This window comes from Canis aureus, chromosome 17 (assembly GCF_053574225.1).
Source record: "Canis aureus isolate CA01 chromosome 17, VMU_Caureus_v.1.0, whole genome shotgun sequence".
NCBI lineage: Eukaryota > Metazoa > Chordata > Mammalia > Carnivora > Canidae > Canis > Canis aureus.
In genome coordinates, this window is record NC_135627.1 from 53101093 (window position 1) to 53117920 (window position 16828).

The window sequence follows — 16828 nt, forward strand, 5'->3', positions numbered from 1 at the left end:
GAGTTTCAAATTTCCCACACTCTCAACAAAACTTGCTATTATTTTTCGATAGTGACTATCCTAAGGGATATGAGAAGATTTTTCATTGTTACGATTTTTAAATAACTTTTTTTTCTCCAGCTTATCTTACTATAAAAATACAGTATACAATACATATAATGTACAAAGTGTGTGTTAATTGGCTGTTTTTACCAGTAAGGTTTCCAGTCAACAGGAAGCTATTGGTAGTTTAGTTTTGGAGAGTCAAAAGTTATACGTGGATTTTGCACTATGCAGGGTGTTGGAGCTTCTACTTCCCATGTTTTTCAATGCTCAACTATATTTTTGAGAGTTTTCCATAAATATTCATTAGGGATGTTAATTTGTAGTGTCTTTGCCTGGCTTGGTATCAGGATAATGCTGGTTTCATAGAATGAGCTTGGAAGTATTCTTTCCTTTTCAATTTTTGGAAGAGTTTGGGGAGATCTGTTGTTAATTCTTTTTTAAATGTTTGGTAGAATTTTCTAGTGCAGCCATCTGGTCCTGGAAATTCCTTTGTGGTATTGGATTACTGATTCAATTTTCTTACTAATTATCATTGTGTTCAGATTTTCTTTTATGATTCAGTTTTGGCAGGCTGTGTGCTCTAAAAATTTATACATCTCTTCTAGGTTATCCAATTTGTTGGCATACAGTTGTTCATATTCTCTTGTAATTTTTTTTATTTCTGTGACATTTCTGACTTCACTATTTGAGGCTTCTCTCTTTTTTTTCTTAATCTAAGGGCCTGTTGATTTTGCTGATCTTTTCAAAAAAAAAAAAAAAAAAAAAAAAAACAAAAACCAAGCCTTAGTTTTTGTCTCATTTCTGTGATTCTAGTGTTTTTTCTATTTTCTATTTCATTATCTCTGCTTTAATCTTCATTATTTTCCTCCTTCTGTTAACTTTAGATTTAGTGTGTTCTTCTTGTTCTAATTTGTTAAAATGTAGTTATTTTAAGATCTTAGATCTTACTTTCTTTGTAATGTATGTGTTTATTGCTATAAAATGCCCTCTTGACACTGCTTTTGCTGCATCTTTTAAATTTCACTTTTATTTATCTGTAGATATTTTCTAATTTCTCTCCTGACTTTTTCTTTGGTCTTCTGGTGGTTTAAAAGTGTGTTGTTTAATTCCACATATTTGTGGATCTTTTCATTTTCCATCTGCCATAAATTTCTAGTTTCACTTTATTGTGATTGGAAGAAAGACTTTGTATAATTTCAACCTTTACAAAAATGTATTGAGATTTATACTGGGGCTGGAATTATTTAAAAGAAGGGCCACTAAATTGCTCTTAGGTATAGTAAATGAAAATTCAACTTATAGCAGAGTGGTATTCACAGAAATAGTCATTTTTATTTCATCTCTAAATGGCGAATCTGGGAAGTATTACATAACCATGAATCACAAACACAAATCCCAAGTTAAGTCATCTATTTTACATTTTTTTACTCAATGGAAATCACGTATACGACCTATACTCATAGCCTCATAAGGTCATGTATTGGTCAAATTGGCCTTAGTGGTCATTTAATGTGCCCCTTACACTGCAGATGAAGAAACAGGTAGCCCTGCCTATTCCAAAGGAGTGAGTTCCAAATGAGCATGAATTAACCATGGTTATAGCTGTGTTACAACACACTGCTGATGGCTTTGAGGCTATCCACTGACATCCTCACCCATTTAGTTGGCACATGAAATTAAATCTTTCTGAAAGCATTGTTAAATGTTTACAGTATTTACATAGTGGAGAATTCAGGACTAAATAAAAAACATTAATTTTTTTACAGCAGTTTCAGGTTTATAGAAAATTTGATCATAAAGTGTAGTTTCCATATATACCCTTGTCCCCCCTGAGCCTCCCCCTACTATCAAAATCCCCCAACAGAGTGGTACACCATTACAGTTGAGGAACCTAGATTGACATGTCATCAGCACCAGACACCCATAGTTTACATTAAGGTTCACACTTTTTTTTTCAGTTGTGGTAAAAACATATGACCTTTACTGCCTTAACCATTTTTAAGTGTACAGTTCAGTTGTGTTAAGAATATTCACATTTTTGTGAAGGAGAACTCTAGAACTTTTTATCTTGCAGAATAGAAACTCTATGCCCATTAAAAGACAACTCTCCTTTGTTCCTTCCCTGAAGCCCCTGATAATCACTATTCTACTTTCTGTTTCTATGAATTTGACTACTTTAGATAACTCATAAAACTGGAATCATCCAGGATTTGTCTTTTTTGACTGGCTTATTTTATTTAACACAATCTGCTCAAAGTTCATCCATGTTGTAGAATGTCAATATTTTCTTCCTTTTTGAGGCTGAATAATATTTCACTATATGTGTATACCACATTCTGATTATCCAATCATCCTCAATCAGTATTTGAGTTCTTTCTACCTCTTGGCTATTGTGAATAGTGCTGCTATGAACATGGGTATGCAAATATCTCTTTGAGACATTGTTTTCAAATCTTTTGGATATTCACCCAGAAATGGGATAACATGATGATTCTATTTGCAGTTGTAACTTCAAACTGTTTTCCATAGTGGTTCCACCATTTTACAATCCCATTAATAGTGCACAAAGTTTCCAGTTTCTCCATATCTTCATCCACATTTGTTATTTTCTGTTATGGCCATTATTATTATTATTATTATTATTATTATTATTATTATTAGATAGTAACCATCTTAATGATTATAAGTTGTAGAACTCAAAACCTTTTATCTTTTCTATCACAGATTTCTATCTCGTGATTGAACTTCCATGAATTTTGGCTACCCATTACGTTATGGTTAACTGCCAACTTTCTACTTAGTGTTAGAACAAAAATTCTGCAGACAAAATATTGGGAAAAACTGACATACTACCCAAGCAAGATAAAGAGGTTTGTAAGGTATTGTGTATCAGTGAATTATTCCTGAAAAGCCACAATGAAACTGGGCTTATATGAAAATGAGAAACAATGCAAAATGTAAAATTTAAGGAAAACTGTTGGTGTTACAGTGCAGATCATTATTAGACTGTGGAATAAATTACTTTATAGAAAACATTTTCTTGGTGAAAGTTTCTAAATCACGCATATTTCAAACAATAAAAATAAATAAAAAGATAGGTCTTTGATCCACAGGTTCATATCTATATTACATGCAATTTAGCATTGAAGAGCTTGCAAAAGATATAAAATAAAAACAAGGAAAATGATTTTACATAGGAAAATAATAGTAACTAAGATTTATTGAGCATTTACTGGATGTCAGTAACATAGGGTTTATACACATTTAATTATCACAAAATCTCTATAAAATAGGTTCACTGTGTCCCTATGTTACAAACAAATCCTAGAGAATTGAAGTGGGTAATACGGGATTAAGCAGCTCTGAAGAGGTGGTCCAGCATTTGCTCTCAGCCCAATCCCTGAGCCCTCACTCCTAACCACAGTAGGATCCTACTTCCCCATGAGGAAATATTAAACAAGTTTGTTCAGGGGAAAAGACTAAAGGGTAACTTGAAAATAATTGTCTTTATATACACAAAGGGTTATGATTTTTTCTTCTTAAAAGGAAAGAATGGATTATTTTAGGTAGGAGGAAAACACATATAGATAGACTCATGTTTTCTGAAAAAGAGTCCTGCATGTGAGTGGCCCAAGACTTGGACTTTCCTTTAATATGTTTACCTCTATATCCCACCACAGAGATGCAAGTGTTCTCTTCATTCCCTGTACCGAAGCTGGGCACTACACAGTGATATATAACCAACCACACTCACACATTGCACAGGTAATGCCTTGGGTACTGGGGAAAGCCTGGAACACTTTCCAAACTCCTTCCTTCCTGAGCAGAACTCAGTGCCTTAAAATTTTTACTGATTTTGCAGGACAGTAGAGTGTAAGTGTAGTGGTCCTGAAGCCAGACTACTTGGGTTGAGTCCAGGTCTTCCACTGCCTGGCTGTATGACCTTGGGAAGGCTCTGTGCCCACATAATGTCTCAGAGACCTTATCTATAAAATGGGGATAATTAATAACAGTGTATGTCATAGAGTAGTTGGAGGATTAAATGAGTCAATATATGGAAAACCCATAGCACGGTGCCCGGAATATGGTTGCTGCTGTTTCATTTTACCTGATGACTCAGATGGGAGAATTGAGAGCCATGGAGATTCAATTGTAAGCATTGAAACCTAAAAGAGTCTTTGCTGTTGTAGACCACAGACTACTTTTTACCTTTTATTTTCTCCATTTTGCACAGAGATGTCTATAACTGTTAATCCTTTGCCTGTCCTACCTTTGTATGTGGGGAGCAGATAACCTGTTTTTTTAACTTCATGGGTTCACAGGTGGAGGATTGTACCCTCGGAGTTGTACTTAATGGAGTATACCCAGAGCCTCTTGCGTATCATATTTAGATGACTGAGAGAATGAGAAGTGGGACCTTTGAGCTGATGAGATTTAGGGGGGTTTTGAGGCTAGAATAGGTTTTGAGGCCATTCCATAATGGAACCCAAATCCACCTGCCTAATGTGCAGAAAGCCAATTCCTGAGACATGGAGTATGCAGCAACAAAGAGATTATTCGAGAGGCAGCCAAACGAGGGGACAGGAGAACAAGCCTTAGCCTGCCTCTCTGAAGGAGGAGAATCAGGGAAATTGAAAGAAAAATGCAAAAAAGCCCAGGTAAAAAGTTGTGGCTGCATTTATTATTCCCATTAACCCTTCGATTACTTGTTTCAAAACTTTTGGAGATCCTGGGATGGGATGAATGTACTTTGTGTGGAGGTGGGTGGGAATCCTGGAGTGGGGGTGGGAGCTAGAGTAGACTGAGGTGGGTAGAATTTTGGTAGCCCATGCTCTCTGCCCCTGGTCTTTGTTCTGCGGCAGTTACAACGCAGAAGGAACTTTGCAGATGTAATTAAGGTTACTAATCAGATGACCTTGAAGTTGGGCAATTATCCTGGACTGTACAGGGGAACCCAATGTAATCCTGTGAATCCCTGAAATCAGAAGAGGGAAGCAGAGGGATTCAAAGTATGAGAAAAACTCAACTCACCATTACTGGCTTAAAGATAGAGGGGGCCATTTCGGGGCCATGAGAAGGAAAGAAATTCTACTAACAGCCCAAGCGATCCTGGAAGCAGATTCTCTCCTAGAGCCTTCAGGCAAGGTCCCAGGCCAACTGACACCTACAGAACTGCAAGGTCATAAAGTAGTGTTGTTTCAAGCTGCTGGGTTTGTGTTAATTTATTATGGCAGCAAAAACAAAACAAAACAAAACAAAAAAACAAAAAAACAAACCAACAACCAGATATTAATTATGTTAAAAGAAGTAGAACATTTTCTTCCAATGAAATATCTGGACTGTTGCAGGGCTCAATGCAGGTCAAATGTAGGGCATGGCTCCAAGACACTCTCCTTGGAGGCAGGCCCTACAAACACTCGCACAGATTCAGATGTAGATGCACTGATGTCCCATCAGTGAAACTTGCTGTCTATCAAAACACTTACTACAATGCACTCCTGTGCTGTTTTTAGGTCTCCAGCACTCCCACTAGACTCAACGAGGGCAGAAGGCATTCCTCCTTCAAAACCTAGCATTGGTGAAAGGTAGGCCCTCAATGAATTTTTTTTTTTTGAATGAACACTAAATGTGTTTGACAACTAATGTCTCTAGAGGACAATACTACATGTGGGTAGAGGCAGAGCAGAGAGCCAGAGTAATGGCAGAGCCTAAGACAGAGGAAAGAAACAGTTTGCAAGGACAAAGGAATGTAGAGTTTAATACTTGCATAATTACTGTTGGTTTAGAAAATTTTCCTTGATAGATTTTTCCTACCCGCACCACTAGCAGTATAAGTTTCGGGAAGGAGGCTGACCATTGCATAAGTGGCTTGTGAAATATCACTTAGTAGCTTACATTCCCAACAAGTTGAATAAATATGTTTGTGTGTAGTTAACCCCCGAGGACGCTTCTCCTGGCTTCCCCACGCTGGACTCAGAATTGGTGTTTAGTAATCGCGCGGCGACTGACTCCTCTGGGAATGGAATGCCCCATACTGTGGGTGCTCTCCATGAGAAGAGGAGCTGGAAAACAGGCTGGGTGCAGCCTGCAGGAGGGGGTCCCAGGACTTCTGTGCAAAAGTGAAAAGCCTCGAGATGGTGGAGGAAGCTTTGGCAGGAGGGCACCAACAGGTAGTTGCACAAAGGCAAGGCAGAGTCATGGCACTTGCAGATGTCATCCAGGAAAGCAAGCCCCAAGGAGCATAAAGCAACTGGGAGAAACCATTAAAAAAATAATAATAATAGGGACTGCTAGATGGCTCAGTGGTTGAGCATCTGCCTTCAGATCAGGGCCAGGGTTCTGGGATCGAGTCCCCCATCGGGCTCCTTGCGGGAAGCCTGCTTCTCCCTCTGCCTATGTCTCTGCCTCTCTCTCTCTGTGTCTCTCATGAATAAACAAATAAAATATTTTAAAAAATAATAATAAACTAACCAATTTTTTTTTTATGAAAACTGACTCTGCCTTGAAAACCAATTAAATAAATGCCAGCGCGTTCTCTATTCCCAGAGCTGCAGTTGCTATTTTGGTCACTGTAATTGAGAGTAAAAATAATCTCTGCCGTGCCTGAAAAACAGCCACCAGCGACTCTATTTTAAATGATGTAGAAAAACATGAGGTGAATATGAAAACTGAAAACCCGGCCTTCTAGGGATGGCAACTGGCTCGATCCAGTTTCACTGGTGGTCCCGTGCAGTTTTCAATTTCTTGTTGGTAAATTAGATCAACCACATGTTTTCAGGGCTTTGGGGGGCCCCCAGGACGAGGGCACAGAACAGCACGCTGTCATTAAGAATGCAGTTTATGATTTCAGTTCAGGCTGCAAATTTGGGTCAGCCGTTTTGCTGTTTGGGGTCAGAGCTTCTTCCCCGAACAAAAGCAGAAAAGCCAAAGGGGAGATGACCTACAGAGAAACTCAAGAGCAGTTGCTTTTTCAGCTAGTGTCTGGACTTACATGGTGACTTGATGATTTTGTCTACTTGCCATGTACTCTGCATTTTATTGTTGGGTTTGGTGAGAAATACTTCCTCTGTACAGGAGCAGACCCAAACTTTGGGGAACTTGAACCTTCAACTCCATAGGTCCTGTTTAAGGAAAGGGATACGAAAATATCTACTTCGGCAAGTTTTACAAAAAGATACACACTGCCCCTCACAGAGGCTGGGAAGGGCCTTGGCAGGGGAGTGGCCCTGAATCTTAAGCTTCGTTACTTTCCTGAAAATCTACTCCTGAACCCCTAGAAGGTGGGATTCATGTTGCTTCTCTGGGAAGAAAAGGATGTGGCAGGAACCCCAGGAAGTGCTGGTCCAGAAGGACCTTAAAGTCAATCCTGATGTTATATAGATGGATAGATGAGGAAACAAGACTCAGAGAGGGTAAGACCCAACCTCATGAGTGTAAGAATTAGCATTTGAATCCGCTTCTGTTCACCTCAAGTTTCAGGCTGATGTTTCTCTGCTATATTTCAGGATACCTTGTAAAACCAGAGAAAATAGTAGGAGTCGACACAATGCAGTCTCTTTTACCATCCAGAGGTATACAGAAAGTCACCAACAGACATGTAACCAGGTGACTACGCAACACAATAGGGTCTCTGAGAGAGGGAGGATGAGTGAGGAGTGCCATCATTCCGCCCTCCCTCTGTCCTCTTTTCAGAGGCTTACAAGCTGCATGCCTTCTTTTTTTTTTAATCCAAAGTACAAAACAACATTCATATCCACTAATGCAGTCCTCTTGCTCCCTTCAAGTAGGTTCTTATTCCAGTGTTGTTTCTGTAGTAGCCATTTTTAGAAACACGCTTTTGGGCTAACATTTTGTCAGTTTGAGTCACCCAAAAAAGTCAGTGCCTTAGGGTGTTTTTCTGTCTGTCTTCCTCCCTTCTTCCCGTTTTTTCTACCCTCTCCCTTCCTTCCTTTCTATCTTCCATCTATATTTTTAAACTAAAAAAAAATCTTGTCTACCAGGTTTGATGCTTAGAGATATTTGGATAATTCTCCAAATCAAGACCATGGTTGGTATCATGAAAATATGAAAAATAATTTGGTACAGATTTTGAAGAACACTACTTTTTTTTTTTACCTAAACCCTATGGGAGAATGTTAAACAATTAGTCATAGTTGGGGGCCCTGAGACGTTAAACTCTTGGCTATTAGAGCTGAGTGTTGAAGCATGTCTGCTGGCCCCTGGATCAACACTCTTTCCCCTGGCCACCAACCTTTGCTTCATACAGTCATTCCCACCCATGTCTGTATTAAATTCTTGGAGGGTCTATCTTTGTGTCCCCAGCCTACCTACAGTGGGGAGTAGGGGTGGGGTCATGAAACCAAAGCCAGGGAAGTGCAGACCAATGCCACCCAGCAGCCCCCATGGATTGCTGAGAACCAGCAGCTGCCCAGGAATAGCTCTGGAGAAAGAGGTAAGGTCCTTGCTGGTGTTCTTTTCCCCACCACAGAATGGTTGGAAGCCTGTTTGTGTTTCCCATGTGTTTCTTCCTCTCTCCTCTAGTCCACAAGTTTGGTTCTTCTCTCAATTATCCATTTCTCTCCCACCACACTCCCTAATCCCTTCCTGCAGAATAATTTGTATACGTACCCATACACATTGCTTTACATTTCATTTCAACATGGGCTCTACTCCCATTTCTGCCCTCAGAACTCCTACTATCCTTGTTTGTACCAGAATAAGCAATGTAAGCAATTAACTGCAGAAAATAGTATTGGGGGGGGAGGAGCAAGATGGCGGAGGAGTAGGGTCTCCAAATCACCTGTCTCCACCAAACTACCTAGAAAACCTTCAAATTATCCTGAAAATCTATGAATTCGGCCTGAGATTTAAAGAGAGACCAGCTGGAATGCTACAGTGAGAAGAGTTCGCGCATCTATCAAGGTAGGAAGACGGGGAAAAAGAAATAAAGGAACAAAGGCCTCCAAGGGGGAGGGGCCCAGGAGGAGCCGGGCTGAGGCCGGGGCGAGTGTCCCCAGGACAGGAGAGCCCCGTCCCGGAGGAGCAGGAGCTGCACCGACCTTCCCGGGCGGAAAGGGGCTCGCGGGGAGTTGGAGCAGGACCAGGAGGGCGAGGAGGCCCTCGGGCTCCCGGGGACAGTAACAGAGCAACTGCGCGCCCAGGAGAGTGCGCCGAGCTCCCTAAGGGCTGCAGCGCGCACGGCGGGACCCGGGACCCGGAGCAGCTGAAGGGGCTCGGGGGCGGCTCCGCGGAGGGGGCTGCGGGGCCCCGGGAGCAGCTCGGAGGGGCTCGGGCAGAAGAAGAGGCTCCGTGCGGAGGGGGCTGCGCGGTTCCAGGAGCAGCTCGGAGGGGCTCGGGCGGCGGCTCCGCGGAGGGGGTTGCGCGGCCCGGGAGCGCGAATCCACCAGCGCAGGCTCCGGAGCACAGGGCGCCGGGACACAGCCCAGGATCCCGCCTCCCCCGGGACAGGCAGAGGCCGGGAGGGCCCAGGACAGCGAGGACGCTCCTGCCCCGAGCTGAGATCAGCGCCCCGCCCCGGAGCCTCCAGGCCCTGCAGACGGAGTTCCTGCCGGAGCTGAATCCAGGTTTCCAGAGCTGCCCCGCCACTGGGGCTGTTCCTCCTGCGGCCTCACGGGGTAAACAACCCCCACCGAGCCCTGCACCAGGCAGGGGCACAGCAGCTCCCCCAACTGCTAACACCTGAAAATCAACACAACAGGCCCCTCCCCCAGAAGATCAGCTAGACTGACAACTTCCAGGAGAAGCCAAGGGACTTAAAGTACACAGAATCAGAAGATACTCCCCTGTGGTTCTTTTCTTTTTTTTTTTTTTTTTTGGTTTTTTTTTTGTTTGTTTGTTTTGTTTTGTTTTGTTTTTTTTGCTTTTTGATTTGTTTCCTTCCCCCACCACCTTTTTTTTCTCCTTTCTTTTTCTTTCTCTTTTTCTTTTTTTTTTTTTTTGTTTTTTTTCTTTTTCTTCCCTTTTTTTTTCTCTCTCTCTTTTCTTTCCTTCTTTCTCTCCTCTCTTTTTCTCTTTTTCCCAATACAACTTGCTTTTGGCCACTCTGCACTGAGCAAAATGACTAGAAGGAAAACCTCACCTCAAAAGAAAGAATCAGAAACAGTCCTCTCTCCCACAGAGTTACAAAATCTGGATTACAATTCAATGTCAGAAAGCCAATTCAGAAGCACTATTATACAGCTACTGGTGGCTCTAGAAAAAAGTATAAAGGACTCAAGAGACTTCATGACTGCAGAATTTAGAGCTAATCAGGCAGAAATTAAAAACCAATTGAATGAGATGCAATCCAAACTAGAAGTCCTAACGACGAGGGTTAACGAGGTGGAAGAACGAGTGAGTGACCTAGAAGACAAGTTGACAGCAAAGAGGGAAACTGAGGAAAAAAGAGACAAACAATTAAAAGACCATGAAGATAGATTAAGGGAAATAAACGACAGCCTGAGGAAGAAAAACCTACGTTTAATTGGGGTTCCCGAGGGCGCCGAAAGGGACAGAGGGCCAGAATATGTATTTGAACAAATTCTAGCTGAAAACTTTCCTAATCTGGGAAGGGAAACAGGCATTCAGATCCAGGAAATAGAGAGATCCCCCCCTAAAATCAATAAAAACCGTTCAACACCTCGACATTTAATTGTGAAGCTTGCAAATTCCAAAGATAAGGAGAAGATCCTTAAAGCAGCAAGAGACAAGAAATCCCTGACTTTTATGGGGAGGAGTATTAGGGTAACAGCAGACCTCTCCACAGAGACCTGGCAGGCCAGAAAGGGCTGGCAGGATATATTCAGGGTCCTAAATGAAAAGAACATGCAACCAAGAATACTTTATCCAGCAAGGCTCTCATTCAAAATGGAAGGAGAGATAAAGAGCTTCCAAGACAGGCAGCAACTAAAAGAATATGTGACCTCCAAACCAGCTCTGCAAGAAATTTTAAGGGGGCCTCTTAAAATTCCCCTTTAAGAAGAAGTTCAGTGGAACAGTCCACAAAAACAAAGACTGAATAGATATCATGATGACACTAAACTCATATCTCTCAATAGTAACTCTGAATGTGAACGGGCTTAATGACCCCATCAAAAGGCGCAGGGTTTCAGACTGGATAAAAAAGCAGGACCCATCTATTTGCTGTCTACAAGAGACTCATTTTAGACAGAAGGACACCTACAGCCTGAAAATAAAAGGTTGGAGAACCATTTACCATTCGAATGGTCCTCAAAAGAAAGCAGGGGTAGCCATCCTTATATCAGATAAACTAAAATTTACCCCAAAGACTGTAGTGAGAGATGAAGAGGGACACTATATCATACTTAAAGGATCTATTCAACAAGAGGACTTAACAATCCTCAATATATATGCTCCGAATGTGGGAGCTGCCAAATATATAAATCAATTATTAACCAAAGTGAAGAAATACTTAGATAATAATACACTTATACTTGGTGACTTCAATCTAGCTCTTTCTATACTCGATAGGTCTTCTAAGCAAAACATCTCCAAAGAAATGAGAGCTTTAAATGATACACTGGACCAGATGGATTTCACAGATATCTACAGAACTTTACATCCAAACTCAACTGAATACACATTCTTCTCAAGCGCACATGGAACTTTCTCCAGAATAGACCACATATTGGGTCACAAATCGGGTCTGAACCGATACCAAAAGATTGGGATTGTCCCCTGCATATTCTCGGACCATAATGCCTTGAAATTAGAACTAAATCACAACAAGAAGTTTGGAAGGACCTCAAACACATGGAGGTTAAGGACCATCCTGCTAAAAGATAAAAGGGTCAACCAGGAAATTAAGGAAGAATTAAAAAGATTCATGGAAACTAATGAGAATGAAGATACAACCGTTCAAAATCTTTGGGATGCAGCAAAAGCAGTCCTAAGGGGGAAATACATCGCAATACAAGCATCCATTCAAAAACTGGAAAGAACTCAAATACAAAAGCTAACCTTACACATAAAGGAGCTAGAGAAAAAACAGCAAATAGATCCTACACCCAAGAGAAGAAGGGAGTTAATAAAGATTCGAGCAGAGCTCAACGAAATCGAGACCAGAAGAACTGTGGAACAGATCAACAGAACCAGGAGTTGGTTCTTTGAAAGAATTAATAAGATAGATAAACCATTAGCCAGCCTTATTAAAAAGAAGAGAGAGAAGACTCAAATTAATAAAATCATGAATGAGAAAGGAGAGATCACTACCAACACCAAGGAAATACAAACGATTTTAAAAACCTATTATGAACAGCTATACGCCAATAAATTAGGCAATCTAGAAGAAATGGACGCATTCCTGGAAAGCCACAAACTACCAAAACTGGAACAGGAAGAAATAGAAAACCTGAACAGGCCAATAACCAGGGAGGAAATTGAAGCAGTCATCAAAAACCTCCCAAGACACAAGAGTCCAGGGCCAGATGGCTTCCCAGGAGAATTTTATCAAACGTTTAAAGAAGAAATCATACCTATTCTCCTAAAGCTGTTTGGAAAGATAGAAAGAGATGGAGTACTTCCAAATTCGTTCTATGAAGCCAGCATCACCTTAATTCCAAAGCCAGACAAAGACCCCGCCAAAAAGGAGAATTACAGACCAATATCCCTGATGAACATGGATGCAAAAATTCTCAACAAGATACTGGCCAATAGGATCCAACAGTACATTAAGAAAATTATTCACCATGACCAAGTAGGATTTATCCCTGGGACACAAGGCTGGTTCAACACCCGTAAAACAATCAATGTGATTCATCATATCAGCAAGAGAAAAACCAAGAACCATATGATCCTCTCATTGGATGCAGAGAAAGCATTTGACAAAATACAGCATCCATTCCTGATCAAAACTCTTCAGAGTGTAGGGATACAGGGAACATTCCTCGACATCTTAAAAGCCATCTATGAAAAGCCCACAGCAAATATCATTCTCAATGGGGAAGCACTGGGAGCCTTTCCCCTAAGATCAGGAACAAGACAGGGATGTCCACTCTCACCACTGCTATTCAACATAGTACTGGAAGTCCTAGCCTCAGCAATCAGACAACAAAAAGACATTAAAGGCATTCAAATTGGCAAAGAAGAAGTCAAACTCTCCCTCTTCGCCGATGACATGATACTCTACATAGAAAACCCAAAAGTCTCCACCCCAAGATTGCTAGAACTCATACAGCAATTCGGTAGCGTGGCAGGATACAAAATCAATGCCCAGAAGTCAGTGGCATTTCTATACACTAACAATGAGACTGAAGAAAGAGAAATTAAGGAGTCAATCCCATTTACAATTGCACCCAAAAGCATAAGATACCTAGGAATAAACCTCACCAAACATGTAAAGGATCTATACCCTCAAAACTATAGAACACTTCTGAAAGAAATTGAGGAAGACACAAAGAGATGGAAAAATATTCCATGCTCATGGATTGGCAGAATTAATATTGTGAAAATGTCAATGTTACCCAGGGCAATATACACGTTTAATGCAATCCCTATCAAAATACCATGGACTTTCTTCAGAGAGTTAGAACAAATTATTTTAAGATTTGTGTGGAATCAGAAAAGACCCCGAATAGCCAGGGGAATTTTAAAAAAGAAAACCATATCTGGGGGCATCACAATGCCAGATTTCAGGTTGTACTACAAAGCTGTGGTCATCAAGACAGTGTGGTACTGGCACAAAAACAGACACATAGATCAGTGGAACAGAATAGAGAATCCAGAAGTGGACCCTGAACTTTATGGGCAACTAATATTCGATCAAGGAGGAAAGACTATCCATTGGAAGAAAGACAGTCTCTTCAATAAATGGTGCTGGGAAAATTGGACATCCACATGCAGAAGAATGAAACTAGACCACTCTCTTTCACCATACACAAAGATAAACTCAAAATGGATGAAAGATCTAAATGTGAGACAAGATTCCATCAAAATCCTAGAGAAGAACACAGGCAACACCCTTTTTGAACTCGGCCATAGTAACTTCTTGCAAGATACATCCACGAAGGCAAAAGAAACAAAAGCAAAAATGAACTATTGGGACTTCATCAAGATAAGAAGCTTTTGCACAGCAAAGGATACAGTCAACAAAACTCAAAGACAACCTACAGAATGGGAGAAGATATTTGCAAATGACATATCAGATAAAGGGCTAGTTTCCAAGATCTATAAAGAACTTATTAAACTCAACACCAAAGAAACAAACAATCCAATCATGAAATGGGCAAAAGACATGAACAGAAATCTCACAGAAGAAGACATAGACATGGCCAACATGCACATGAGAAAATGCTCTGCATCACTTGCCATCAGGGAAATACAAATCAAAACCACAATGAGATACCACCTCACACCAGTGAGAATGGGAAAAATTAACAAGGCAGGAAACAACAAATGTTGGAGAGGATGTGGAGAAAAGGGAACCCTCTTACACTGTTGGTGGGAATGTGAACTGGTGCAGCCACTCTGGAAAACTGTGTGGAGGTTCCTCAAACAGTTAAAAATATACCTGCCCTACGACCCAGCAATTGCACTGTTGGGGATTTACCCCAAAGATACAAATGCAATGAAACGCTGGGACACCTGCACCCCGATGTTTCTAGCAGCAATGGCCACGATAGCCAAACTGTGGAAGGAGCCTCGGTGTCCAACGAAAGATGAATGGATAAAGAAGATGTGGTTTATGTATACAATGGAATATTACTCAGCTATTAGAAATGACAAATACCCACCATTTGCTTCAACGTGGATGGATCTGGAGGGTATTATGCTGAGTGAAGTAAGTCAGTCGGAGAAGGACAAACATTATATGTTCTCATTCATTTGGGGAATATAAATAATAGTGAAAGGGAAAATAAGGGAAGGGAGAAGAAATGTGTGGGAAATATCAGAAAGGGAGACAGAACATAAAGACTGCTAACTCTGGGAAACGAACTAGGGGTGGTAGAAGGGGAGGAGGGCGGGGGGTGGGAGTGAATGGGTGACGGGCACTGGGTGTTATTCTGTATGTTAGTAAATTGAACACCAATAAAAAGTAATCACCAAACCCAAAAAAAAAAAAAAAGAAAAAAAAAAAAAAAAAAAAAAAAAAAAAAAAAGAAAATAGTATTGGGAGCCTTCCCTCAACAAGTCCTTCCTTATCTTATATGGTGACTTGATGATTTTGTCTACTTTCCATGTACTGGAAAGTATGATGATGATAAAATTGAGACAGACATTTGAACATTGGCATACTAATATGCCCAGAGATTAGATCCCAGGCATTTAGGTCAATTTTTTTTTTTTTTTTTAGGGACTGGTCGTTGTGCTCTCTGGACATATATATATTATTTTATTTTCACCCACGTTATTTATCTTGGAGATGTCTTGTACTTAAACAAAGGTCTTCGGGAGGACAGCATGTCTTCGACTCCTGCCAAGTCAACAGGTACGGAGCTTGTGGGCTTTATACCTAGGTAGAATCAAGTTTGAAGAAGTGAGGTCTATCAACTGACTAAGTTCTGAGACATAGAGCACACCACTTAACCTCTCTGAGTCTCAGTTTCCTTATCTGAAAAGTGGAAGCATAATCACTATCTTACAGAACTGGCTTAAGACCACAGGTTTTATAGTTGCATCGAAGTTTGAGTCTTGCTCTCCCATTTACTAACTCCATGGTTCTGGGCAAATGGACTTCTCTAACCTCATTTCCTGGCTTTTATAGTATTTTATATGCTTACATAATACTTATACAATATTTTAGGATAGTATAAAATTGATTATAGGATTATTGGAAGGATTAAAATAAGTAACACATTTGGATATGGCACAAAGCAAGCAGTCAATAAATGGTAGCTATTCTTGGGATTAATGAGATGGTACATATGAAGTTCCTGGTACAATGGCTAGCCCACAGTTGAGGTTCAATAAATGTTCATTGCCTTTCTTTCCTCCCAGGTGAAAGCAGTAAAGTAAATCCTATACCTAGTGATTATCTCTCCTCCAGCCTGATGTACATATGATTAATTCTCCACTGTTCCGCCCGCTTTGCATCTGGTGACACTTCTTATAAGGACACATGTGCCCTGGAAGGAGGCCTACTAAAAAATAATAAATAGCCGCTCACATCCTATGATTTTGGAAGTGCTGAAAACTTTATGTGCTTCAGATACCTGTCCCACCACAGTCTTGGAAGTTGGAAAATTGTTTCTTCACAGGCTTTCCTCTGGGTTATGACATTAGCTCCAGAAGATTTTGTATTAAGGTGTGGTTATCTTTACTGAGCATGTCCCTATTCATTCACACATCAACATGGATGTCAGGTAAATACCTTGCAGGGTGTTTTAGAATATGGGAACAGTACATTTTAAGAAAGGAGAACAATAAAATCTTATACTGTCCAGAGGAGCAGTGATGGGCTTAAGCAGCTGGGAGGTGCCCAAGTGGGTCCAGGATACACTCTGTCTGTTTCCCCGATATGCCCAGGAACCTCCTTCCATGTGAAGGAACAGAGCTGGAGCTCCATGGAGCCTCCGAGAACTCTGTGGGTAGTGGATTCCCGCAGTGGGGACACCACTCACGGAGCCTCAGGTGGGAGCAGGTGATGTAGCTCTATCATGTCATCTAATCAGAAGCGAAGTGAAGAGTGCAAAGCTTAGGTGGAGCTTTGTGTGAAGTGGGTCCCGGAAAGAACAAAGAGCATGAGAGAGACAGAAGGAGAAGCCAGGGAGGGTCAAGTATTTAAAAAACTGATAACCCACAGAGATTAGCACCCATACAGGGGAGT

General features: G+C 41.0%; 1 long non-coding RNA gene across 1 annotated transcript in view; it reads left to right on the plus strand.

Annotated features, from left to right (window-relative positions):
- Positions 1-16174, plus strand: part of LOC144287564 (uncharacterized) — a 73260-nt gene extending 57086 nt beyond the window's left edge. The window contains exons 2-5 of the long non-coding RNA XR_013355346.1: positions 3726-3810; positions 5559-5630; positions 15356-15490; positions 16000-16174. This is a non-coding gene — a long non-coding RNA (uncharacterized LOC144287564). The remainder of the gene's footprint in view (positions 1-3725; positions 3811-5558; positions 5631-15355; positions 15491-15999) is intronic.
- Positions 16175-16828: the final 654 nt, after the last annotated feature.